This window comes from Sciurus carolinensis, chromosome 4, assembly GCF_902686445.1.
Source record: "Sciurus carolinensis chromosome 4, mSciCar1.2, whole genome shotgun sequence".
In the NCBI taxonomy this organism is placed as follows: Eukaryota; Metazoa; Chordata; class Mammalia; order Rodentia; family Sciuridae; genus Sciurus; species Sciurus carolinensis.
The window spans coordinates 17,544,231-17,570,861 of NC_062216.1; the positions used below are offsets into that span (position 1 = coordinate 17,544,231).

The 26,631-nt window shown below is 42.4% G+C and overlaps 1 long non-coding RNA gene across 1 annotated transcript; it reads left to right on the plus strand.

Annotated features, from left to right (window-relative positions):
• The first annotated feature begins 332 nt into the window (after window positions 1-332).
• LOC124981890 (uncharacterized) lies at window positions 333-19,326 on the plus strand. The gene is made up of 3 exons (XR_007108117.1): window positions 333-468; window positions 5,522-5,583; window positions 18,832-19,326. It is a non-coding gene; the product is annotated as an uncharacterized LOC124981890 (long non-coding RNA).
• The last annotated feature ends 7,305 nt before the right edge of the window (window positions 19,327-26,631 follow it).

Consider the following 26,631-nt stretch of genomic DNA (forward strand, 5'->3'; position numbering starts at 1 on the left):
GAATTTTCATCCCAGTGTGGGGAACTAGGCAGTGCCCTGATACCCAGAGTTTTGGGGACATCTTTGCAAAATCTAACATCAATGAGGAATAGTGTTTCTGTCCCCATCTTCTCTCTCCCTGAGTCTAGCTAACTGCAATTGAACAGTCCACTTGGTGATTCATTGGGTGCTATTTAGTTTGTTCCGTCAGCTGTTTATTAATCTGTAGCTTCCTGTTAAGATGCAGGGTGTGCTTTTTAAAGAAACCTTACACAGCATAAGTTTTATTTTGGGACCGGACACACTAGTATACAAAGAGGATCTGTGAGAGTTACGTAGTCCTGCAAGCTATTCTTGCAGCAGAATTTGGTGAGCACCCGCTATGTGCCAGGCACTGTTCAGTGAACTGGGGGCTCGGAAGTGAATGAGACCATCTCACCATGGAGAAAGGTTACATCCACTCAAGGGAAACAAGTGTAATAGTGTGTGGTAAGTGCAACCATAGATGTTCTAGGTATGGCGGAGCACAAGGGAGGAACTGGAGAGTTCAAGGGGAACAGAGGAATGAGGAGGTGGGCATGAAAGAGGCTCTGGAATGCAGTCTAGGCAAGATTCCCAACCGGTGGATGACCTAACAAAGATGTCACATTTTGGCAACAGCCTGGGAAGGTCAGATTGTTCAAGGAAGATCTTGAAGGAAAATCATTTGAAGGTTATTTTAAGAGAATGTTGCCGAGGTTTAGGCAAAATGTGCCAAAGCCTGCTTGGAGCAGAAGCAAGGGGAGAGGGAGAGGATTTGAATTTTACCACAGAAGTGGGGTGTAAGGGAGAAGGAGTTGAATGAAGATTTCTGGTTTGGAGTTGCCTGGTTAATGGTGCTGCCATTAAGTGTCGGGAAGCAAAGAAGGAAAAATAGGTTTGTCGACTGAGGGCAGTGGAGAAAATGGGCTCACTTTTGGATCTGTTGAAGTTGGTGCCTTCTAAACTGTGGGGACATCATTTGGGACCATATGAATGAGGTCGGGACATCATTCAGCCACCTGACATCCAAGTGTGTAGTTTGAGAAGGAAACCTGGACTGGTAACACATATTTGAATGACATTTCACCACTTGGAAATACTATTAAACAGATAAGTTTTCTCTTTAGTGCTTAACAAATAACCAGTGCTTTGAAAGCATGTATAAATTTTTATATTAAAAAATGTTTTTGGAGTAAACAAAATTGCATTCAAGATCTTTTTTTTTTTTTTTTTTGCCTTAATGGTGTCAGTTTTTATGTCAGGTGCTGAGATATCAGGGAAAGAGAGCAATACAAAGGGAATACCATCTACAAATTGACCTTTAGGTGCTAATGTCAATGTTACAGGTGTTACTTGCTTTTCAGTACCAGAGACTTAAAAAAAGACTCTGATAACTATGGAAAACTGTATATAGACCGTTAATCTTGGAATAGTATAAGAGAAGGGTTCTCCCAACAATTCTTACACTAGTTCCCGGGAAACAGGCGCAAATGCAAAAAGATATGTCTTCCCTGACCACACAAAGTGAAATTTTTGAGAATATCTTTAAGTGAAAGTATTCTTTGTGTCCAGGAATCTAGATGAAACCTAACCCCAACTCTAACCTTAATCCAGCCTTAACCCAAACCTAACTCAAACACCAGTACTAACATGGATGCTAACCCCAAACCTAGTACTAAAACTCAATCTCATCTTAAGCTGAAACCTGACCCCACACTAACTGAACACTCAGCACTAATCCTAACTCTGATTTAACCCGTTTTCTTGCCATTAACCATGATTTTACCCCTAGAACTGACATTTTTAAGTGGTAGACCTATTAGGGGAAAATGTTCTTTTGGACTCTAGCATCTAGATAATCAAAACTGATACATGAACTTCAGATTAAATGAGTTATTTATAGGCAGATCTTCATCAATCTTTAACAACGTATCATGGGTAGCACAGACAGCCTAACCTTTCTGATGGAGACAACCAAAGTTTTGTTCCTCTATTTCTGCAGAACATTCTGGCTTCTGATTTCTGACTGGCAAATGTGCCTAAAGAGGGTCATTATAAAAAATCAGTGACTACCTCTGAGAGGCAAGATCCAAATTTGAGAGTATTTTTCATAGACTTCACGGAGTGTATACTAACCTTAGACCCAGTCTTCTAGGACTCCCAAGAGTTTACAACTTTTCCATTCCAGGAGGCCTCACAAGCTTGTCCACCTATAACTAAATCCCAGTGTTACCTCATCCAGACTTTGCCAGCTAGGACTTATCTAGATTAGACTAACTATCACTGTGCACTAACAGTGTGCAGTGTTAGACTCTGTGAGTTACAGAAGTAATAAAAGATACTGTATTACATTCAGAGACTTCATAGCCAAGCTGAGGAAAAATGATTAACATAAGACAGTGAGAGAAGATTATGGACCTGACATAATTCAGTGCTGTTATGTGGAACAGACTGGGTGTTGAAATGATTCAAAGTTATAGACATTGGAGGATATCATGAACACTATTTTCTCTCATTTATACAGCACTTAGCAGCTTACCAAAATGTTGTAACACATATTCAATCATTCCCAGGACCCTGAGAACTGATAGGGCAGGTATTAGTATAATTATGCTTATTTGCATATGCAGAAATCTAGCATGCATATACAACTGTTTGATAAATCCATGGCTCTTAAGAACAATTTTCAAATGGCAGGAAAGACATTCTCAATAACAGTATTTAAAATAGAAAAAAAAAAACCTGGTAAATATCTAAATACTATAAAATGGATGAATTAAACAAATTATGAATATCATGTAGAAATTAAAATTACATTTGAAGAATTTACTTGTTTATAATATAATGTAGGGTGGAAAAAATCATGACACATTACTGTCCAAATATTATTAAAAATAAATATATGAATGGAATAAAGAACTGATTAAGAGTAGTTTTCTCTGGCTGGTGGTAATATGACTTAATTTGTATTATCATTTTTGTACTTTGTACTTTTCTAGAATTTCCAAAGTTTGTACACAATGAGTCTTTACTGCTTTTGTAGTAAGAAAAAAATACCTAGGAAGAAAGAAAATGAGAGAAATTGTAAGTGTTTAAGATTTTCAGATGGGCTATGTCCCTTATAACTATTTCCCAATAATAGCACAAAATGAATAGAGAGACCACATCCTTCTGTTTCCAACTTAGAAAATATCACTGGAGTGGAGTAGATTCTGGAACTCAGAAAAGGGGGTCAGGTGACTTCACAGGAGCAAGAGAATAGAGTTAAAGAAGATAAAAAGCTGCAGTACAAAACTGAGATAATGCCTTCACTGGAAGGAAATCGGAGTACTTGTCGTGAGGTAGTCTGACCTTTGGGAGCTGTTTATCACTCAGATAAATAGAAAACCAAGTCCGGAAGTAGATAAAAATGCAGTTATGTCACAATTGCAAACAACGCCTCAACGCTTCATTGTACAAAGTATTTCATGAGCTTTGCTAACCTTAAGGAGACCTTTGCCAGGATTCCTCTTGGTTTTCCATCAGGGCTGCAAAATGTTTTCAGCAAGTGTGCATTCAGGCATAAATGGAAACCACCCAACCAGTGACATTACGAAACATCTAGGAGTTGAGAATTTTTTATGAATTTATATATAACTAAGCATCATTTGGGGGAGGGGCAATGTGCCCTTGAGGAAAGCAGTAATCGAAAGCTAGTAAAACAGTTATCTTAGAATCTTGATCTTGATCCATAGTAATTCCTGTTTTTGTGCTTGGTGATGAGATGATATAAAACAACAGGACCACTCATTTGGTGGAATATGGAGCAGTGACTGAATCTTCTGCTAAGTGTGTGACCTCACATGACCTTGTACTCTCACTTGCAGAGAAAACCATGGAAACTATCTTTAACAGATAAATTTCTGACAAATGGAGCCTTCCTTTTTATTTATCTTTGATTTTATTTCACATTTACCTGTGAATTGGTGTGGTGTTTCCCACCAAATACATGCTATTCAAAATTCAGAGAACTCTCTTCCAATTTCTTTTTCTCCTCCCTACAATTTGCATTGGCCTTGCCCATGTTTACTGTCCCTCTCCACCATATCACTGGATGAAGCACAGCTCCCAGAAATCCCACAAAATGCCCAGTCTGGGAAGAATCAGGGTGCATTCTCTCTGTCTGGTTCCTAAAGGGTCATCTTGTTTTTAGTCTTTGGATAACATGTGCTAATTTTCTTGCCTGTTCTCAAATTTGTAAACATGATGTAAAAGAAAATAAATGAACATAGTGATTAGTGGAAGAACCTAAATTTCTTATTTCTTTTTTAAAACACATAAATATATATTAATATATACTTATATATATATATATAGATATAGATAGATAGATAGATAGATAGATAGATAGATAGATACTGGGGATTGAACTCAGGGGCACTTAATCACTGAGCCACATCCCCAGCCCTTTTTTGTATTTTATTTAGAGACAGAGTCTCACTGAGTTGCTTAGTGTTTCCCTAAGTGCTGAGTCTAACTTTGAACTTGTGATCCTCCTGCCTCAGCCTCCTGAGCTGCTGGGATTACATTAATTTTCTTATTTCTTGTCTGTGATTCTTGCCTTACTTGCCAAGTAGGCAAAACTGTTTCATACAGTGATGGAGGATTTTTTCCTAATTGTAAGATTTTTTTTGATGTGGGGTGTCAAAATAAAGACGGTAAGATTATCTGCTTACAGAACCATAGAGGAAGCCAGAAATGTTCAGAAAATAAAAATCCATGTGTTGATAAGTAACTTTTTAAAAGACGAAGTTTGTTTGCATCTGTACAGTATCTAGGCGGGAAGGAAGGAAGGGCAGAGAATGATAGCAAAATGAGAATTTATCAACCTAATTTATAGTAATGAAATAATTAGGCCAAGATGGCTTTTCTGCTGCAGCTCTCTTGTCCTGTATTTTAACTTGAATGATTGTCCAAATAAACTGCAAGTTACCCCACGGTATGTAATCAGTGTGACATAAGAGGGCTCCATAAGAGGACACTTTCTCCAACTTCAGCTAACGCGTGCGTTTCCTGCAGTGCGCTTTGGATTAACTGTCAGACTCAAAGAGTCCGGTTACTCTCTGGCTGGTTTTAGAATCATCTCCCTTTCTCTCTCTCTCTGGCTAGCAGAAGTGTCCCTTCCTGCACTTGTATCACTCCTGCGTTGAAAAAAACTTAGTCTCTTGCCAAATACATACAAGCAGAGAACTAACAGGGTTAGCTACTACTAGTTGAAGAAACTTTTAAATCATTTTGCAATCGATACTTCCTACTTTGCCTGATTACATGTGCATTTTACACCTTTTTCTTGACAAGTGAGCCAGGATTATGAGTTTTTCGTCCATGACTTGGCATATAGAGAGAAGGAAGATGAGGAAGAAAACAATTTGAAGATTTTGCAGAGAGAAGGGACTGGGATTTTACTCTGTTGTGGAGTCTGCTGGAATAAACAAAGTCACCAACGCCAGGCAACTTAACTGAATGTGTTTTACATTTTAAGTTTCAGACACAACCTGAAACCCAAAGAGGAACCTCTCCAAGGAACTGGCAGATGCGAGCCTGGTAAGTCACTGCTTCGAATTGAAACTTTCTTCTGAAGCAAAGTACTAGCAGGAATATATTTTAGGAGGAAATGTTTGGGTTCTTAAAATTTCTTTCCTCTCTATATCCATGGTTGTATAAAAAGAAGAATTCTCATATGTTAGGGAAGGTGACTTAGGGTATCTTTCCAGACTGCTTTGTGGCATGTTTTCCTTTGGAGTCTCAGAAAAATATTCTTGGCTTTATCAATCTCAGGTCAATGTGGCATAAAATCTGATGGCCACTGGCATGACATTTGAGGAGTTAGGCAGCCTAGAGTACTGTGAAAGATGAAATATTGTCTGATCAGATACATGGGGAGAGTTCTCATGAACATACACTGAGGAATACTTTCAATTAGAAAATTGAAGTCTGTCTTGATTCAGGAGATCTGGTTTTATTAAAAAGTTGGGATAGAAATTTTGCTTTTTTGCCCTTTATTAATTAATCTCATTAGTGTTCAAGATATGAAATTATAGCAAAAACATTGAGTTGGTGACAAATAAATTATAAAGAAAACGGTACCTAATAAAAAGGTTAGAATAAGATGCCATATATTTCCAAAGAAAAGATGGACATCTGAAAGCAGAGTTAAAAAAAAAAAAACCTTTTCCTTTCCACTTGTTCGTGAAATTTTCCTTTAGCTCTATAATCAAATCCACTCAGCTGGGTTTTGCATGCCTCTTTGCCCTCAAGTGGGTGGGGAATGCCTCAATGTGAAATCACTGCAGCTTGTTAAATGCCAAAAGAGAAACTTCTTAGCCAGACGGATCAGATCACCAATTGCCATGCAGAGCAGTTGCTAACAACAGGAAATGTCACTGTTCCCTTTGAAGACAACTGAAGACCACATCAAGAGCATAAGCTTGTAAATAATTAGGAAAAAAGATTGGAAAATGTGCAACCTCATGTGATACTTTATGTTCCCAAGGAGAACAAATATTACAGTTCATGTCATCAATAATAATGACTAAGTGTTGGCATATTAGAAACTGTGGGGCATGCAGATGCAGTGTCTGCCTATTTCCATGATCACAATGAGATAGCTGAGCAGGATTTAAGATAGGAGTGAGTCTTCAAGGACAAACGTGGGCCTGTGGAGGTCGGGGGAGGAGATGACTCTTATATGTCCCTTTGCCCTCACGGGGTGACTGGGAAATACCTAGATGTGAGATCCTTGCAGTTTATTCAACACCAAAGAGAAATCAGATAACCAGTTGCCATGCAGAGAAGAACCTTGGAAGGGCTGGAAGCACTTGTGTGGATATGAGCTGGACAGATTCTCAGGAAGAATTCTTCCTGTCCTGAGCTGTGATATTTTGCCCCTCTCTGTCCTGAGAATTTCATTTCCCCGAGATGAGGGAAGGAATGGAGCCTCTGCAGCCTCTTCTGGGTGCTTTCTTTATCCCTGAAAAGGAGGAAATGAAATTCCCAGGAAGGAATCTCAGGCCAGATGAAAGAGGGGGGTTTATGGGACTCTCGAGGGTCCATCCTTGGGTGAGTCCAGAGTGCCGGTGAAGTCCCTGTACTTTTATGCAGAATTGTAAAGAATTGCTTCTTGGCATAAATAGAACATGTGAAGGAAAAGCCCTCACACAAGTGGAGGCCAGTCAAGGATTTGAACGAAAGCTGCCTTTGAAGCCAGGGCTCCTGCTGCCCCGCACTTACCCTGTATCTAAGGACATTCACGAAAAGAACAGCCTGATTCAAGACCTCTCTGCATGCTTTGTAGAGAGTGTCTGTGTGTGGAGAGAGAGAGACAGGAGAAAGGACTTCCTGCCCTTTGTAAACAAATACTGGTCAGCAGGGAGATGTAAGAACACTGTAATTGGGTTAGTCTTGCCAGTGCGCCTTGGCCATGGGAGGAACTGAGGCTTGCTGGGAGGGCGGGGGGCCGGGTGTTGGTGAGATGAAAACTCAAGTGGAGAATCAGAATCCAGATCGATAGGATCAGGGTAAAGAAAAGGTGTTTGCAGATTATCTGAGGAGCAAGGCACTGAAAGAAGTTGGTGCTATGAGAGTCAGAAGCTCGTGGGGCAGGCTGAAAGTTAGGAATGGATGGCGATGAATGCTTCTGAATTGGCCCTGCTGGTTGGCACGCTGGGCGAGCTGGGCATGGCCACATGTTGCTAAAGTGCTGCACTAGATCAGCCAATTATTTCCCCAGCCCCAGGGCTATGAGAGCTGTATCTAAAACCTGAAATTATAGGCTGAGAGTGCCTAAGAAATCATCTACCCCAACCCTCTCATACACATGGACAATGAAGCCAGATATTAATTCAAGATTTTATAAATAAAAAGTGGCAGTGCCAGACTGGAACCCCTGGTTAGTTCACCAAGTGGTCATCTTCGCCACTACTCTTTGAGACCTTCATGTCCAAAATCATTGTACCCTCCATTTTTATTTGTTACAAGAAACCTCAGGTCTCTGGTCACCTGTATCTCTTACATATTATCTATTTTCCCCTCTCATCTCAATCTTCCCAAATTCCTGGAATCCATCCATCATGTCCCCTGGAACTCTTAAGACAGAAACAGCTAATTTCCTCATATCTTCAAATTTGTCTTCTGAATTTTCATTTCACTGCCTAACTGACACCTGAATCCCCTCTGCTTCTCCTCAGCTTTCTCATGAAGTGTGTGTGTGTGTGTATGTGTGTGTGTGTGTGTGTGTGTGTGTGGTCTTCTCTTCTTGTTACTCCATGGACACCCTTTCTCCCTTATCCTAAAATCTCCCAGATTGAACCCCATACTATTATGGGATGACTATGAAGTCACCCACTACCTCTCATGCTGAAGTCATCAACTTGGGCCAAATATATTCTAGGACCTGAAATTTCAAGTGCTACCTTGATATCTCTGAGCCTCCCGGGGCCCCCCGGTCCTGACCAGGAGTTCCCTAGCTCTCACTAGATATGCCCTCCACTCAGTAGGAAAGATGCTCCATCCAACAAGTTCCTTTATTAGCCAGACCAGCTGCACACCTGGTCCTCAGCCTTCCGAGTTGTATTTCTCTGCTGACCTGTGAAATTATTCAAGTAAGCCAATCAGATCCTCAGTGAGAACCAGGGGGTCCTCGCCCTCTTACTACAAAGCCCGCGTCTCACGATCTCTTCCAGTTCACTCTGTTCCCCGTGTGACCCCTGTTCTGTGTGGCTGGGAGTGTCCTCCTCCCTTGAGCTGTGAGTACCCATGGCTGATAAACTGCTGCCAACCCCATCTGCCCAGGGTTGACTGTCTTGTCATCTCTTACCATTTAAGCAGCACAGCCCTCCTTTACCAATGGGGTAGACAGGGAGTTACCAGAAAAGTCAAGTCTCCATCTCTAGATCATGTTTGCTCCTGAATCTCTATCATCCTTTTCCCATGTTGATTTTTGTTGATTTCAACATGTTCATATGGAACCTTTGCAACACTCTGGCCTATCAGTTCCTCTCCTCCCATAATCACTCAGTTCCACAGCATGACCAATACTTCCAGACCTCCGTGATCTCTATTCATAAACCCCATTCTCCACCCTCCACCTCCTGTCTTTCCAGTTCGCTCCTTCTTGCACCTTGATTCTGATCATCTTTTGCTACCTCCCCTAACTGGACCTCTGTCCCCTGGATTTTCTCACTACTCTCTGCCCCTTACTTCCTTTCTTCCCTTCTTATTCATTCAACTTCTCTGGCCAATGGTTACAATCACTCTTTTGCATACAGCCTCATCCATACTTACCCATCTCTCTCTTCCTTCTTCTCATCTAGTAAAACCATAAATCTGGTTAAGCCCTACTAGTATTTTACTCTGCTACTGCACCTATACCACTGAGTGGCTCACACACACACACTCATCCCCTCGGTCTCACCTTAAATTCATGACCTTGATCCTCAAGCGGGTCCTTAGAGCTGCCTTGTTGTCATACTGTATTTCCCTAGTCCTTGTCCTCTCCTGTCCTCCTAGAGACCATTCCTGCCTTGTCTCGCTCTTAAAACCTCCAACAGCTTCCTCCTACACTGTCCCTCAGGTGATGGCTTTGTTTTCTACATCACTGGAAACTGAGGCAATCAGAGGAGATCTTCAGAATTCCTTCTACGCTTCTAACCAGACACACGGACCTCTATGCCCTGCCTCGTGAGGCCTCTGTGCTTCCATCCGAGGTCAACACCAGCTGCTGTGGCCCAGATCTCCCACCTACCTCCCATTCAAGGATGTTCTCCCAGCAGTTGTCCCTTCCCCCTAACTTCAGTCTTATTCCCCTTCTCCATGGAATCTTTCCCACAGAGAAACAAATCAGCTTTGCTTCTCCCAATTAAAAGCAATTTTTAATTAGACTTTCATTTTTTTCCTCACCATTTCTCTGCTTTCCCTTGCAAAGAAATTTCTCTTCTCCAATTCTTCTCCTCCCATTTCCTCTGAACCTGCTGCAGTCAGGCTCTGGCTCATACCTCTTCATTAACTGCTCTTGAAAATGTCAGTAATGACCTTGGTGTTACTAAATACAACAATCCATCGAAGTCTTTTTTTCTTGGACAGTTGGTAGCATTTGACCAGCCGATCACTGTCTTCCCTTTGATATGCTTCTTTGCTCACTTTCAATTTTCTGTACTCTTCTGGTTTCTCTCATTGGTATGATCTAGCATCGTGGTTGTGAATAGCAGTTACCTGTTGAAAACTCCCAGATTTTTACATCCACCTGGGAACTTTCCCTTGAACTTGAGATTCTTATATCTAGCTACCTACCTAACATCTCACTTGGGTGTCACATCAGTTTAGGTTCAATCTGAAATGCAGAACCTCTATGAAGCAAAGGGATGTATTATAGGATGGGAATTTACGCAATTGTGGGAGAGGCTGAAGAAAGGTTATTGGCTCAGTGTCTGGTAGAGGGCCTGGGGTCATTGTAGGTCACCTGGACTGGTAACCAGAAGGAAGAGCTGGACCTGAAGAGGAAGAGAGCAACACGAATAGGAACCCGCCATGACAAACTGAACTGGACCTAATGCACTGCCAGCAGCTTCAACATGAAGACCTGCCGAAGGAGCTGGTTGGTTTTGCCAGGGGGCTCACGTACCCCTGCCCTGGGAGTCCACAAAGTCAGAGAGCGATGGGAGCTGGAGGAGCTGCAGCTGGGCCACTATCCCAGGGCAACAGGTGGGCGGGCACCATGGGTCACAATGTGTGCAACCTTGAACAGAGCCTACCTTCATCTTCAGACTGCGATGGCTGCTGCTTCACCTCCACCGTGCATTCATGGCGCAATTTATTCATAGCACAGCTGGTCTAGAATCAAACAAGGAAGAGCATTCTGGGAAACATGGGTCTATCTCAGCTAAACTGGCACTTATCAACGTCAGTGTCTGATGGACATCTCAAACTTAACATGCCCCAAATCCTGCCACTAAATCCTCATCTGCAAATTTTTTTCATTAACATCATCCACGTTGTTCCAGAAACTTCAGGGTCATCCTTGACTTTGCTTTTTCTCTCACATCCCAAATTCAATCCTTCAGGAAGTTCCATGACCTCTGCCTTCGCTAATATCCAAATCTGACCACTTTAAAGGTTTCCCACTTAGATTATTGCTATAACTGCCCAAATGGACCCTCTGCTTCAATATTTGCCCCTCTTCCTGTTTTCAACACAGCACCTAAGGCAGACCACATTCCTCTGCTGCTCAAAACCTGTCAATGACTCCTTGCTTCACTAACAGTAAAAAACCCAATCTTGGTGCCAAGGAGACTTGTTGGGCTATGCCTTCTCAGCCTTTCAAGTTCAGTGTTCCTGATTACCTTAACTGAGTTCGTAGTTTCTGTACTTGACAACACCTGAGAGAAGCTTTAAAGCACAGAAAGGAAGTCGCTTGCCAGAGGACTATCCCATTGTTCCTTGTCTCTGCAACAGAGAGGTCTGAGGGAAGAGAAAACCACTGTTCGCTGGGAGAAGAGCTTCCTCGAAAGTGAGACAGGTGCTAATGATCCTTGGTGATAGTCACAAATCCCAGAGGCAGCATTCTCGGGCAGTGGAAGGCAGAATGAGGAGAGGTTTATTCAGCAAGCATTTCCAGCTGAAATTAGATGATATTGAGCCTTTAAAAAATACTGTATACTTAGCGCTTGGGGTATGATACGGCTTTGTACTCTAGTGACTTGTTTATGTGACTGTCCCCTTAACTAGCCCTACTGCCACTTCCGAGCTGGGACAGGGTACTTTTCCTCTCACCTTCCCATTTAAATTTTACGAACTCTGTGAGGTGAATCTTACTACTTCTTTTGACAGGCCAGGAAACCTTGGCTTAGAGAGAGGGCACGTACTTAGGGTCATTTAACCAGTGAATGTTGGAGCCAGGATTCGGGCCCAAGGTCATGGACTTTCCCAAGCCCACTGTTCCACTAAGGTGTCCAGATGGAACTCCTGGGAGCACAAGGCAGACGCGTGTGGGGCACATACACATTTTGCACACGTGTGGGCATATTCACTGTAGACACGGGGTGCAAAACTCCTTCATCTCTGGTGTCTTTTGTCTCTTTTTTAACCCGATCACAGGGCCCTTGGCCTTACTCCTGGGTACCATGCAGGTCTCTTCTTTCTAAATGTCCTTACCCTTGGCCATCATCACCCTGCCCTTCACTTTCACTTCACTTCCTTCTCACCTGGAAAATGGACATTTTTCACCCTTCCTGCATGGATTCATGGTGAAGATTAAGTAAGAAATGTACTTTTATTGAGTGCTTGGTGTATACCAAACACTATTCCAAGTAAGCAATTGATCCAAGGGATTGCTGTATTTAATCTCACAACTGCTCTATGAGCAGGTATAATTTCTGTCATCGTGGACACTTAAGGAGTGAGGAAGCTGAAAAGAGATGAGGTACCTGTCCTAGGCCATGCAGCTAACAGAGCAAAGAGTCAAACATGGGCCATATGGCTCTGTGGGTCATTATGCCATTTAATGTGTGGGGTATTAACTTTAAAATTAATGATACTCAGAGATAGCCTCAAATATAAGACAATAACAAAGATAACTGCCACTTACTAAATGTCCCCTTGTCCCAAACATTGTGCTTGCTCCCTTGCCCTGGTGCACCAACGACTCCCAGAACCTCATTTATTATGAGGGTTAAGTGACATGAGAAGCGCCCACACGTAATTGAAGACTGACACATACCAGGTCTGGTTTCCACCCAGAGATAACCAGTCTTAATGACTTCATACAGAAACTTCTCTGAGTTTTCTACACAAATAAGTAAACCTGCATTATACTGCATATCCTTTTTTTTTTTTTTTGCACATTTTTCTATGTCAGTCTACAACATGCATTCTCAATGGCTTTGATATTATCCCCACTTTACAAAAACTATTTCTTTAGGATTGAAAAAAAATAGATATTATAATGGTTTGTGGCCCTCCAAAGGGCCATAGTATGTCAACAGAAACATATTTGCAATCTTAAAATTTCATGGGAAAGAGGGGATGGGTGGGAGACACTTAGGAAAAGAGGTCTAAAAAGTCTCCTTAGAGGGCAAAAGTGAAAAAAAAAAAAAAGAACAGTTTGAGAAACATTGATCTACAGCATCATTTTACATAACAAGGACAGTATTCCTTCACATGAACATACCATAATTTATTTAACTGCCATTCTGTCATTGAAAATTGAGGAAGTTTAGCCAGGTGTGGTGGCACATGCCTATAACCTCAGCAACTCGGGAGGCTGAGGCAGGAGGATTGCAAGTTCAAAGCCAGACTCAGCAATTTAGCGAGACCCTAAGTAATTTTAAGGGCTAGGGATGTGGCTCAGTGGTAAAACATCTCTGGGTTCCATCTCCAGTTCCAAAAAAAAAAGGAAATTGAGGAAGTTTCCCATGCTCATCACTATAAACAATGCTGCAGTAAATATACCTAATGTTTTGTGCATCTTTTAAATCATTTCATTAAGAACAACTATCAAAGGAGGAATCGAAGGTCAAAACACATTTCGGGGCTTCTAATATATAGTTTCTACTTTAGGCAGTTTTCAGAGGAATTTCCAATTCAAGTGATACATAAACTAGAGAAGAAAGAAAACATTTCTTCAAATAACTGAGACTCATAAATTCACTTATACAGTAAGATGGTACTTTATTTCCACAATCCCAGAGGGATGGGGACTCGAACCTGGGTCTCCAGCATGAGAGGCAGGCACTCTATGAGATGGGCTATATGGCCTGCACTAAGATGGTACTTTAAAAAGTCACTGCAGATCACCATTTCTCAAGATGCCTTTTGTCTGGAACGTTCTGAACATATTTTCACTTGAAACATTGCTTTGTCAGTCAGAAGAGCTTCCTTCCTCAAGTAACTTGCTGGTAATATGTTGGTGCATTTTTATTATGTAGCAGGAACACTGAGTAAGCCGCACTCAGTATAATTCGAGCCAAGAACTGCTTGATTCTTTCCACCCGCTGTTTCTCAGACTCACTTTTTGTCCTCAGAACCCTGCAAACTCTCAGGGGGATCCATGGCTTTCCCAAGCCCTTTCACAGGGTTGTCAATAACTGTTAGTTTCAAGAAGAGTCTCATTTCAATAACTAAATGTCCAATCCATTGAAAAAAGTCTCCAGCTCACTCAGAGGGGTGGCTTCTCCCTCCTTGAGGCCTGTTTCATGCTGGAAGCTGAGGGTGGGACAGTGGGGGCTTCCTGTTTATAGGGTTCTGGGATTTCGTTTAGATAAATGACTGTCATGGCAGAAGGAGCTTTTACTCACAGTTCCTAGAAATAGGAGGCCTGGCATGCCACTCAGGACCACACGAGGAAACCCCAGTTTGGTCAGAAGGCAGAGGGAACAGAGGGGAAACGTGCACGAGCACCTTCAGTGTGGTTTCCATGGGAATGGGGACAGGTAAACGGGTTTAGGATTGACTAGTTGGAATAGTTTCAGTGGGTTCTGGGGTTTAGGGGCTATCTCTAATTTTTCTGGAACCTGACCCTGGAGTGACTAGGACAGGAAAACAGTAGCCCAGAGTGTCAGAGTGGCATAGAGGAGGTGGAAGGGGTGAGGGCTTTGGACTGGGCCACCTGTGTGTGAAAGGCATTCTCAGGGAAAGTCATTTGCTATCTTTAGGAACCAGCTAACCCTGGAAAGGACAGTATCTCCAGATTCAGCAAGAACACAGATGTCAAAGCGTGGGGGATGGAAAAGGACCTGATTAATGCAGTTCTGTTCTCTGTTCTCTTCTGCGTGACCTCTAGCTACACCCAGAGTACCCCCTGCCCGTATAGAGCTGGGCTGATCCCAGCCAGGAAGTGGCAATAAAACACAGAAAAGCCCCTGATGATCCAGCCCCACGCTCACCTGTGGTGGGTTCTTGCTCAGTGCGTGGGTTCCCACAGCTGGTTCTTCTGGAGGATGGGGCTACTTCAGTGAGTTTTTAAAGATGCGCCTCTGGGGCCCTCCAGCCGAATCCCATTAAAGTGGATGATGACTCTCCCCGTGGCCATTTTCAGCCTCCTCTCTGCCCTGGGCTGCTTTCCAGTCTCTTTCTGCTGAAGTGAGGTAGGAGTGCCCCTGGAATAAGGCCTTAGAGAAGCCCCCCTTTTGTAAATGATCCTGTGTGGCTCTCACCCGTGGGCTGCCCCACTGACCCAGGGAAGAAGCGTGCACCTGTGCCCTGCCATTGGTGGACGCTAGCATCCTTCTCATACTGTTGCTTTTCTGCCTCTTTCTGAGCAGCTGTGCTTGTGCCAGCTTTCCGGGGGGTCTGACTGAAGCTCCTCTCACACCAGGGCAGGAAGGTGTGGCTGGCGGAGGGGAAGCTCAACACCAAGTCACCTCGCTTCCTCTTCATGTTCAATCTTTTCATAAGCCCAGTTGGCTGAAGCTTTCGGCTTTGTAACAAACATTTCCAGATCCTTGCCTAGGTGCCTTGGGAGGGTGACCATATCTGCACTCTACAGTTTCTCAGTCTTGGAGGCAAAACTAGTCACATTTTAATATCTTGTTCAAATTGAACATAAAAACTACTAAAGGAAAGGGGAAAACACCGTTGAACATGATGTGATTTGCAGAGACTCCAAAGGCTTTTGGGGGAAACCACACTGATCATCTAGAAGGTGAGTCAAATACTAATTTTTCATCATCAAATCACATCAGCAGTTATACCTTATTTGCTCAGTAATTTAATACCATATGGATGCTCACAAGTCAGCTTAGATATGTCTTCGGTATCAAAAAGTATATTACCCAATATTTTTATTTCTGGTTAACACTTCAATCAAAGGAAGAGTTTGATGCTATTTCTATTTAATATAATAGAAGTTATTAGAGATTTTATCCAGTAGCTGTGCTTTGACCCTCAGCAATATCAAATAATATAAATTGGGGGGCTGGGATTGTGACTCAGTGGTAGAGCACTTACCTAGCATGCATGAGGCACTGGGTTCAATCCCCAGCACCGCATAAAAATAAATAAGTAAGATAAAGGTATTGTGTTCATCTACAACTAAAAATATTTTTTAAAAATACAAATAGGGAGTTTTAAAGCTTATTTTATGTCCCAACTTGCTTTAGATAAATTTGATTGGCCTATTGGGCTTAATGGGATTTCACTTTTATTCACATGAAATATTCATTGAATAATCTCCATCCAATGGCTTCTTCAATATTTCCATTCAGAGCAAGGCTTACAAAAATCGATGACCTGACAACAGTATTTCCAATTTTATTCCTAGAGTGTGTTTGCTTTGGGTGGTTGTCCTAGTCCTTTTTATATTCCTGTAAATGAATATCTGAGACTGTCATTTATAAGAAAAGAAATTTATTTCTTGTACTTCTGGAGCCTGGGAATCAAGTCATAGCAGTGATACTATCTTCTTATTCATTTGTACTGTCTAGATTAAAAAAAAAAAAACTCACTTAAATTATGGAAACAATTAAAATCTCATTTCACCTGAATAAATTTTAGCTAGTAAATTCAGGCATTTATGTCTCACTGTAGCAAAGTAGAATATAAGGCAGCCAGAGGACTTTAAATTACAGATAATATGTCTATTAACCAATAGACAGCTAGGAATTAGGGTAAGGAGATAATAGAAGGCTTGAGAGCTGAAGCAATAAGCTTTCTGGTTGAACTAGATTGTCCTGCATATATAATGTATATGTCTTAAATAATTTCTGATCTCAAGAAATGGCTCAGTGAGTCCTAAAGTCGGAGACATTAAGCTTGAATCCTAGTTCATTCAGTACCATAACATACCTGGGTGTTCGAGTTTCTTCACATCTAGTTTGGTATCGCCTTATGTTAGTTATGCAAGAGTTAACCTGTCACTTTCCCTTAATAAGTCCTTAGACAAGAATGATGACTGAACTGTGGCAGGTGTGTATTACTTCTTACCTGAAAGTATACACAGTTCACCTGTGTATCCAAGTTTCAAAGCTTCCCTCTTTACCTGGTGGCAGCTTCTCTGTTGGCAACAGAGTTCTCCTTTGGGGCTGTTTGCATATTCAAGCTTTTTGTGATGGCACACGTTTTATACTTACTGTTTTACAAAGGATTGCAGCACTTGCTGGATCAGTGTCTACATGGTAAGCCATTTCCCCATTTCTAATAAAACTCTAGTTTCTTAGAGCATACTATTTTCTGGACTTTGTAGGAAGCAGCCAGAAATTAGTGTATGTTACCCAATATTCTCCTGAGCTTGTTTATTTCCTTGAGCTCTCCATTTAGCTTGGCTCGGTTTTGCTCTTGTCCTGGAGGAAGGTAGAGCCCTGGTAGGGACACAGGGTAGCACTGGAGGGAGCTCTCTGCTTCCCACATTTGAGCAGAGCCTGCAGGTCACGGACACCTGAGGAGAGGTTAAGGCCAGGTCTCTCACTGGCTGGTAGAGCCCAGACTGAAAGTGATCATTTCCTCCAGTGTCCCCTAGGAGCACAACTACCACAACCATGTCCCGTTTCAGATCTAAGGTCCCAATTCCCTACGGCTTTCTTCCAGACAAAAGCAGTGCCCAGTGAAAGTTTCTTCCACCTGAGCATCCCTTCTCATTTAAAAGGGTTGACTTACCAGGAGGCATAGTGGTTAGAGGAAGATGCTTTACATCAGTAGGCGTTTTTGTTTTTCCCTAAGCTCTGGTCACTGGAGGCCATTCCTTGCACTCTCGTGTGAGTTCACTTTGCTCCCATTCCAGTCTCCCTCAGCCATCTCTGCTCTCGGCAGACAGCGTGGCTTCCTGGCTTATTCAGAGAACAAGCTGCGAGGTGTTCTTATGCCTCCCTTTCCCTCTTTTTTCCTCCCCAGGTTAACACATCGTCATTCATTCTTTCCTTCCGCCTGTCTTAGGGAAAATGAATCTAATTTCCCTTGTAAATCACTTTCTCTCACCTTTGCTGGTGAGCTTTCTCCTCTCCACCTTCTCAGGGGATTTCTCTCATCTGTTTCCTACTCCGGCTCTTTCCTTTCTCTGCCTGTGATCATCCGCAGATCTCACCTTGTACAGACCTCTCCTCTCATGTCACCTCCACCAGGTTATTTCCCTGACCCTCCTCTTCGCCAGACTTCTCAGTAGACAGCCTGCTCATTTCTCCTTCACTTCTCAACCCTGTGAAACCTGCTTTCGGTGCCATGGATACAGCACAGCTCACCCATCTCCTAACTGCCAAATCTGGTGTCCTTCTGAAGGGCGTCCCCCTGGACCTCCTCCTTGGCTCTGGAAGCCGCTCCTCTCGTCCTTCTCCTCCCTCCCTCCCCTTTTGCCCTCACCCCTAAGTGTCACCCAGCATTCTCTCCTGGGGTCAGAGTGAGGAGGTAGACCTAGTGGGGAGGGGGCGTGGTCCAACCACATTGTCCCTAGCGGCTTTTGTGGGCGTGGGTCATCCTTTGGTTTCTGTTTTACTTCTTCCATAGGTTACGAAAGAAATTAGAATGTTTCAAAATATCGATACTAAACCCTGGAAATCACCATTTTTGTTTCTTTGGTAAGACGAGGAAGTGATATTTGGTGACAGAGGCCTCCACCATTCTGTCATGTGCTGGCTGTCAGGATGGGTCAGAACACAGGAGGGTTTTTATGAGGACATGTCAAAACCTTTATGTTAACTCAGAATGAAAACCGGAGCTAAGCTGTGCTACACAGAGTCCATGCGCCTCCGTGAGCCCAGGTTCCCAAGAGAGGACAGGGCGGCACATCCCACTGCAGTGAAGGGGAAAATATTTTTGAGGCACAAATACTAGGTCTTTATTTACAAACTTGTGATAATCGTTGCATGTTGCCAGGTGCCTCTATGCCAGATCCTCGAGAAACATCCATGAAATGGCCCCAAGCAGCTTGCCTGGCTCTCCAAGTGTGTTGCCTTACATGCATCTCCAGAGTGAGAGGACTCGTTGCTGCTGCAGATCTGTGAGTGCAGACTGTCGTCACTCACCTACTTCTTGTGTCAGCAAAGTCTTCTTCCTCTTCCCTCTTGCTCATGAGACTATTTTTCTGGAAACCATTAATAACCCCTGGAAAATTGCACTTTCAACTCTCTTCCAAAGAACTAAAGACTGTTGTGCAAATACTGAACCAAAAGGGGAAAACTCTTTGTAAAACAGTTAGGAGGGACTAAAGAGAAGCAGGAAACCGGTCAGGGAAGCTCTGGTAACTCCAGATGCCTCTGTGGCCCCATGATATCCACAAAGAAAGAAGCCTAATAACCTGAGATAGGTAACTGAGAGCTTTAGAGTTTCCAAATTTATTTAATGTTGCACTGATTGCTTGTCTTAGTAAAGTTTATTTCTAGCACTCATTAAAAGCCCAATATACTGTTTTGTGGTTTTTTATTTAACAGGAAGTAAGCAGACTGATTATATCAGACTCCAGTGGTCCTTTGGTTTTCTTTTATGTAGACTTGATTTATGGAGGAATGTGAACACTCTTGACAATTTTCCAAGGGACATTTATTTCAGCCATGCTATTAAATTGTAGAAGAGTTATCTGAAGACTCTTCTACTTTATTTTTATTTTTTGACCTTTATGGATCTAGATTATTTCAAAGGTTTACACGAGCCTGAAACAGTGGCCTGGTTGGGAAGGGGTTGATCATGCTCACCATACTGTATATTGTTTATGCTTTATTCAGTCTCCCAAATATTTCCGTCCCTCTACATCTAAACAAAAGTTTGCTGTTTATTCATTTGTGTTTAGTTTTGCTTCACATTTATTTTTCAAGTCAAAGCACTCACTAATGACTTGGGGAGTCAAGTGGCCCAGTTCCATTAGCGTCATTCAGCCTGAAAGGAAGGAACATCCAGCGTTCAATGTGAACAACCCAGACACAACATCTTCTTCTCAGAATCTAATGTTTCTCCAGGAGTTGAATAGTAAAGAGTTGAGAATCCATTCTTTCAGAATACTGTTTTGACTGAAGTGAACCTGGGATTTATGTTTTAGATGCCCCTGGACACGGCAATTCCAAAATCATCTATCTTACTGACTAGCAGACCAGAGAGCAGACAAATACATGAAATATGGTTATTTCCTTTTACTTAATTTATAATGCTATTGCTGTAATCAGTAGTAAATAATGAGTATGGTTTTATTTCACACTTTGCCTTGTACCAGAATTACCTAGAGAGCATATTAAAATACAGATGACAGGGCCTCACCTCCAGAGTTTGCAACTCCATGGTTCTAGGAAATAATTTGCACTTCTAATAAGACCCCAGGTTACAGTCACTGCTAATACAGAGACCACACTTTGAGAACCTCTGTTCTAATTATAGCACTTCAGTGCGATGCTTATACAAGGTGTTGAAATCAGTTTCTATTTTTACTCTGAATCAAGCAAGGGAAACTGAAAGATTAATGTGGGAATCACAATTTTGATAAAGAGCACATAACTGGGTAAAATTATATTCTTGAAAACCTAGTATCTCCTGTGCCTTCACAAGTATAAAACAGCACATGAAAACTCCTGAGCCTAAGAAGACAGATTACCTTTAGTTCAATGGCATGCTGCCAGGGGGCGCATCTCTCTGGCTTTGCCTTTGCAAATGGTAAGATCTGGGGTCAGGTGTCTATTGTTGAGGTTGGATCCATGACTTTACAAAGCCCGTCTAACCAGAATCCCAATTGCATCTTCAATCTGGATGGTCTCTTTAACATTATCAAATTTGTCTCTCATCCAGCTGAAAGACTAAATCAATACATCTTTCTAGAGCCAAGGCTCGGTCCATTAGGTGTCCTTAAAAATTGTACCTTTGGAATTTAAAGTCAACTAAAAATTCCCTGCATCACTATTCAGAGAAATGGTGCAAGTAACCCGGAATGTTGTGTTTTTCTTTGTTTGGCTTTACTTTTTTTCTTCAGTGTTACGTTTTTATGGGTTTTGAAGCCTATTTAGGGTGTTGGTCTTCTCTTAATATTCTCCACGCAATGTTTCCACTTTTTCTAAAGCAACAAAAGAGGTCAAGGAACTGACCCTAGCACACGCTCAAACGCTATAAAGAGAAAGCAAAGACATTACAGGGCAGCATCACTGTAAAAGACCGTGGGTGTGACCGAGGATGGTCATCCATCAGAACCTGGCACGAGAGTGTAACAGAAGGCAGATGAGCCACAGAGAGCGTGGAACAGGAGCACTTGCCATACAGGGCTGATGAAGAATGATGGGATTGGCTTGAATATTAAATTCCACAACAACACAAGTGCCTCATTTTTTTTCTTTCCAAACATTTGGTATCAGGTAACATGTAGTGTGCATCCAAAGGGCTGTTTAGACTGGGTTAGCAAAGTAACTCCACAGAAACATGGGGAAACAGTCAATAATGCTACATTTGGCTATGACTGCCTCACATTTGCTCTCTCTGACCTCTCTGATCTGGGTGGCTTCTCTTGGATTTCCAAATACGTAGAGGTCACCAACAGCATTAACTTTCAGCATTAACTTCTTATCTTCAGTTTTTGTCTCTTTCTTTTTATCTTCTAACTCTCCCCTTACCAGGCCCTTCCCCTTTTAATATATTAGATGACTGAAAACGAAAGCATTCAAACCTCCCAGGAGGAACAATACTATTATTGCATAGTATGCTTAGAATTGAGCCTAGTCTCAATTATATTTTCCAGATTATTCAGTCCCATTTTTTTTTTCTTTTTTTCCAAGTTTCAAACTGGAGTCTCCTCCAACTTGCTCACCAACTCCCAACTTACTTTATTTTACCCAGCTGTGTGTGCTTAAGATAACCCTTACCACTAGGCTTTCCAAAATATAACTCGGAAGGTAAATGGTCTGCAAACATCACATGCAAAAGCTATTAAGTATACATGATTTTTAATTCTGTCTGTGGTTTTAGGTGGTTAATACTGTGCCCCATATTTTTAGTAGACACTAAATTATTTTTAAATTTTTTTTAGATGTTGATAGACCTTTATTTTTATTCTCTTATTTATATGCAGTCTGAGAATCGAACCCAGTGCCTCACACATGCTAGACAAGTGCTCTACCACTGAACCACAACCCTAGTCCCAGACTATCTCTCTCCCCTACTAATTTAATGAGGCCAAAACTGAGTATGTTTATCCTCATGCTTGTTCTCAACCATTTATATAGCCAACCACATTTATAACAATTTCTTGAGCTTGAAGAAATGATAAATTATTTTTTTTCACAAGCCCCTAAGGCTACAGTTGTAAGCTCAATTCACAATAGCTAGATTGTAGAACCAACTTAGATGTCCTTCAACAGATGAATGGGTAAAGAAACTGTGGTATATATACACAATGGAATATTATTCAGTCATAAAGAAGAATAATATTATGACATTTGCAAATAAATGGATGGAATTGGAGAATATCATGCTAAGTGAAATAAGCCAATCTCAAAAAACCAAAGGCCAAATGTTTTCCCTGATAAGTGGAGGATGATGTCTAATGGGGGTGGGAGGATGGGGAGTGAGAGAAGAATGGAAGAACTTTAGATTATATAGAAGGAAATGAGAGGGAGGGGGTGTATGAAAAATGAGACAGACACCATTACCCTATGTACATGTATGATTACACGAATGGTAATCGTGTACAAGCATAGAAATGAAATGATGTACCCTATTTGTGTGCAATGAATCAAAGTGCAGTCTGTAAAAAAATTTAAAAATTAAGAATTTTAAAAAAACAACCTTTGGGGGTGCTAAGACTAAAGACTAGTAAGCAAATCAAGCTGAAAACAAAGAATGGATTCAAGGTATTAATAAGCTATTAATAAATACTCTATGACCGCTAGCTCATATATATATATATATATATATATATATATATATATATATATGGCTTGATTTCTCTCCCTCTTTCTCCCCCTCCCCACCTCTCTCTCCTTCTTAAGCATTTACATCTAGAACCACATAAACATCCCCTAGCAAATTCAGCTGTGTCCACACAATTTACAGTCTTGTTCTGGTTTGACATCATGCCTAAACAGTGACCCAGGAAGTGATTGCTCAGGACAGAGAGCAGGGGCTGTTCCATCTTGTTTCCAAATAATTCCGAACCAACACTGGGGTGGATGGTTTCTCCTGGGACCCTCCTTGGTGAGGGGCTGTGCAGTGCCCCCCTTCGGTAGTGCTGATTCACATCACATGCTCTCACATGCTGAGGACATACACTTCCATGAAAAGGGGACTCTGAGTCAGGCAGAGTGTCAGACCAAGGCTTTGGAAAGATCCCATAAATCCTGAGAGTTCTCGAAGGTAAGACGGGCATGTGGGAAGAGGTAGCTTAGAGAAAGTGCAGAGGTCTCTGGGACCAGGCTTTGTCAGATCCTGCTGGTTGGACTTGGAAGACACACCAGCCTTTGGGGATGGTGGCTCATGATTTGCATAACTTGGAGTCTCACCTGTCAGAATGAGATGACACTGAGGTAGCACATCAGCATGTGTTTTCCAGTAGAAAGAAAAATGAGGATAAGAGGCCTTGAAGGTTTTTGTTTTTCTATTTTGGGAGGGGAAGCATTTAGGGTCACTCAACAGTCACATGTTGATTGGTTCAAATGCACTTTTCTAATCCAGAAAAAAAATCCAGTGTTCACTAGTGTGATGGGACTTCAAAAAGGGAATTTTAGAAAATATATTGTTTTTCCCCTGGATTTCAGGGTAGGCAGAGACTGAGGGGCAGCCTGGTGGTAGGGGATCAGGGAAAGGGTCAGGTAGTTGAGGAATGCTAAACCCTGCAAAACACTTACATGCTACTTTTATTTACCAGTGATACAGAGTATGATCTGAGAAATAGAAGACAGAGAGCAGATTTTATACCCTCGTGGTTGAGACTGCCACAGATACAGAAGCTACAGTGCCTGGCATCCATGAGACAGTAGCAAAGGACACAGACTCTGGGTGAGCAAAGGGACCCATCCACCTGGGCTGCAAACTTCAGGGGTGCCAAAAGATAAGTGACAGTCTGGCAAGTGTATAATTTATTGAAAGGGGTGGCAAAAACCTCAGTGATCATTATTATTTATCTCTATGCCTGAAGTTTTGGGTCCTTCCTGAAATTGTGTGCCCTGGGCAGGTGCCTCATGCCTCTCAACCTGGTCCCACTCATGGACTTTCTAAATGAACTGAACTAAAGAGCAGAGGAGAAATAATTTACTACGAAGAGGGTTACGGAAAGCAGAGTTCCCAGAGAAGACCAGGGAGGCTGTCCTGAATTGGTTTCTAATTTGTATTGGGAACCTGTAACGTAGACTCAGGTCCAGTGTAAGTCCAGTGTAAGTGGCTCATGGAATCTTTGAAAAAATGAAACAGAAAACTGTTTTTCAAAACATTTTCAAATGTTCAGAAAACATTTTTCAAAATTATAGCTAGGAAAATACACGCTTGCCTTTAATATGGCATGGGGGCTTGAATTGGTGGCCCTGCAAAAGACATGTCGATCTCTTACTCCCCAAGACCTATGAATGCATCCTGTTTTTAAAATTGGTCTTTGCTGAAGTGACGGGGTCAAGGGTCTTGAGATGAGGAGCTCAACCTGTGTTGTCTGGGTGGGACCTAAGTTCAAGCGCCCATGTCAGGGCGAGGACAGAGAATTAGAAGAGGAAAAGACACACAGAGGAGGAGGTGGCAACATGCCTAGGAGGCAGAGCCAGGCATAATGCTGCCACAAGCCAAGGGACACCAACAGAAGGGGTATCCCCTTCTGGAATGTTCTTCCCTGGAGACTCTGGAAGGAGTGCAAATGGCCTCCAGTACTGTGAGCAAATAAATTGCTGCTGTATTAAGCACCAAGCTTGTGGTCATTGGCTATGGCAGCCACGGGAAACCAACACAATATGGCAGTGAACTAATGAACGACAGCATGGGTAGTGAAATTGTAATGCTAGCGATTACTGGAGGCGCGTGGTCATCTGTGTATCAAAAAACCCTGAAGGTGGAACTGAGGCCTGGCCTTAAGCGGGGCAACCATGAAACTTATTGACCAAGTTGGAAGAATTTGAGAACAGAAGCGGCTACCACCAGGGCTCACACCTGGACAACAGGCTGGAACCAGGACCCCCCTGGGTCAGCCATCCTGTTTGATTAATGACCTAAGTTGTTAATTTTCAGCAAGTTAGCGGTCACAGGCAAGTTGGTTATTGGAGCCACAATCTCAGTTTATCAATTACAGGCGTTTAAGGAGCTTGAGTGCAGGTTGCCGCGATTTCAGGTGTTTTTGTGTAAAGGATGAGTTAGAGAAGTGAGGACAGGGTGGCCTCTGAGGACAGGATTTTGTTACCAACATCACCCAGCAGATATGTTCAGAAAAGCAGAGAATCTGACCCCTGGGGAAAAGGAGCTTTGCAGACCTGGAGGACCCGCCAAGCAGGGCTCGCCTTGTTACTGTGGCAACACTGCATGGAGTCAGGAGCCACCCTCCAGTTCCTTCAGGGGTAACATCAAGGGTTCATTTGTGCGTGTTGGTCATAAACAGCAGCATCTGTCTTTCAGTCTAAGTCTCATGGTATTTTGGTTATTAAACATGCCGAAGAGGCTCAGCCCCTGGGTAAGAAATGTAGGACAAAAAAGGAGTATATAAGATCTTTGAATCCACTTAATAAGGTAGAGTTATATCTCCAGGATCATACAGCCCTGTATACCTATGTGTGACATTTCTAAGTAGAGCAATTAGTCTTGTGTTTTGATTTAGAAATTTGAATTCATCTAAACAATGTAACACTTGAAACTTTGGTATGTTTGGTGCTTCTTTGGTTTTAATTGTGTTAAACCTGTAGTAATGCAAAAAAAAAAAAAAAGATTTTTTATATTTCTAAGGTATATCAATGAGCAACAACTAAGATTAAGCAACTCAATTAGAAATATTTCTGTACACCAACAAAGTGCTGGGCACTCTCTTATGTGCTGGGGACACCATGATGTGGGTACATTCTCCCTGTTCCCACTCTCTGCCTCCTGCCCTGTACCCTGGGAGGCTGGCCTCCACCAACAGGTTCCCTGGCCTTCTGGCTTCTGCTTAGGATGGGCCAGGTGATAGAAACTCCCTCCAGGCAGGGCAGCCCTGTCTGTGACTCTAGTGGGTTTCAGTAACTGTTCAGCCTGGGGGTGGTAAATAGGTGGAGGACAGTGGGGGTGGTGTGGGGTGAGCAAAGAGGAAAGGAGGATAGTATATTTCTTTCATTTTCATAAACTGTGCTCACATCTTTGTAAATAGTCCTTTACTAAATTCTCTCCCCACTACTAACTAGGGGTACTAGGACCCTAATGAATGAAGAAAGTATTACACACATACACCACCAAGGAAGCCACTTCTTAGATGCAGAGAGGGATATATCAGGAGTTAACTGCACCAGGGAAATGTGCAGAGATGTGGGAGTCCTCAGGAAAGATCCATGACATCTTCCTTGGAAAGGTGGAGGTGACAAGAGGCAGAGAGTCTCCACCCACAAGGCAGCACTTGGGCTCTTGGGGACGTGGGAAGTGGTGGGCTTTCCTTGCATCCTTTCAGGCCTCAAGACCTGAGGACCCTGGGCAGGTAGGAGAAGATGGTGGCACAGGCTCGGGTAGAGAGGAAGCTCCTGGAGAGCCCATGGCACTGGGGATCCTGCTGTTACTATT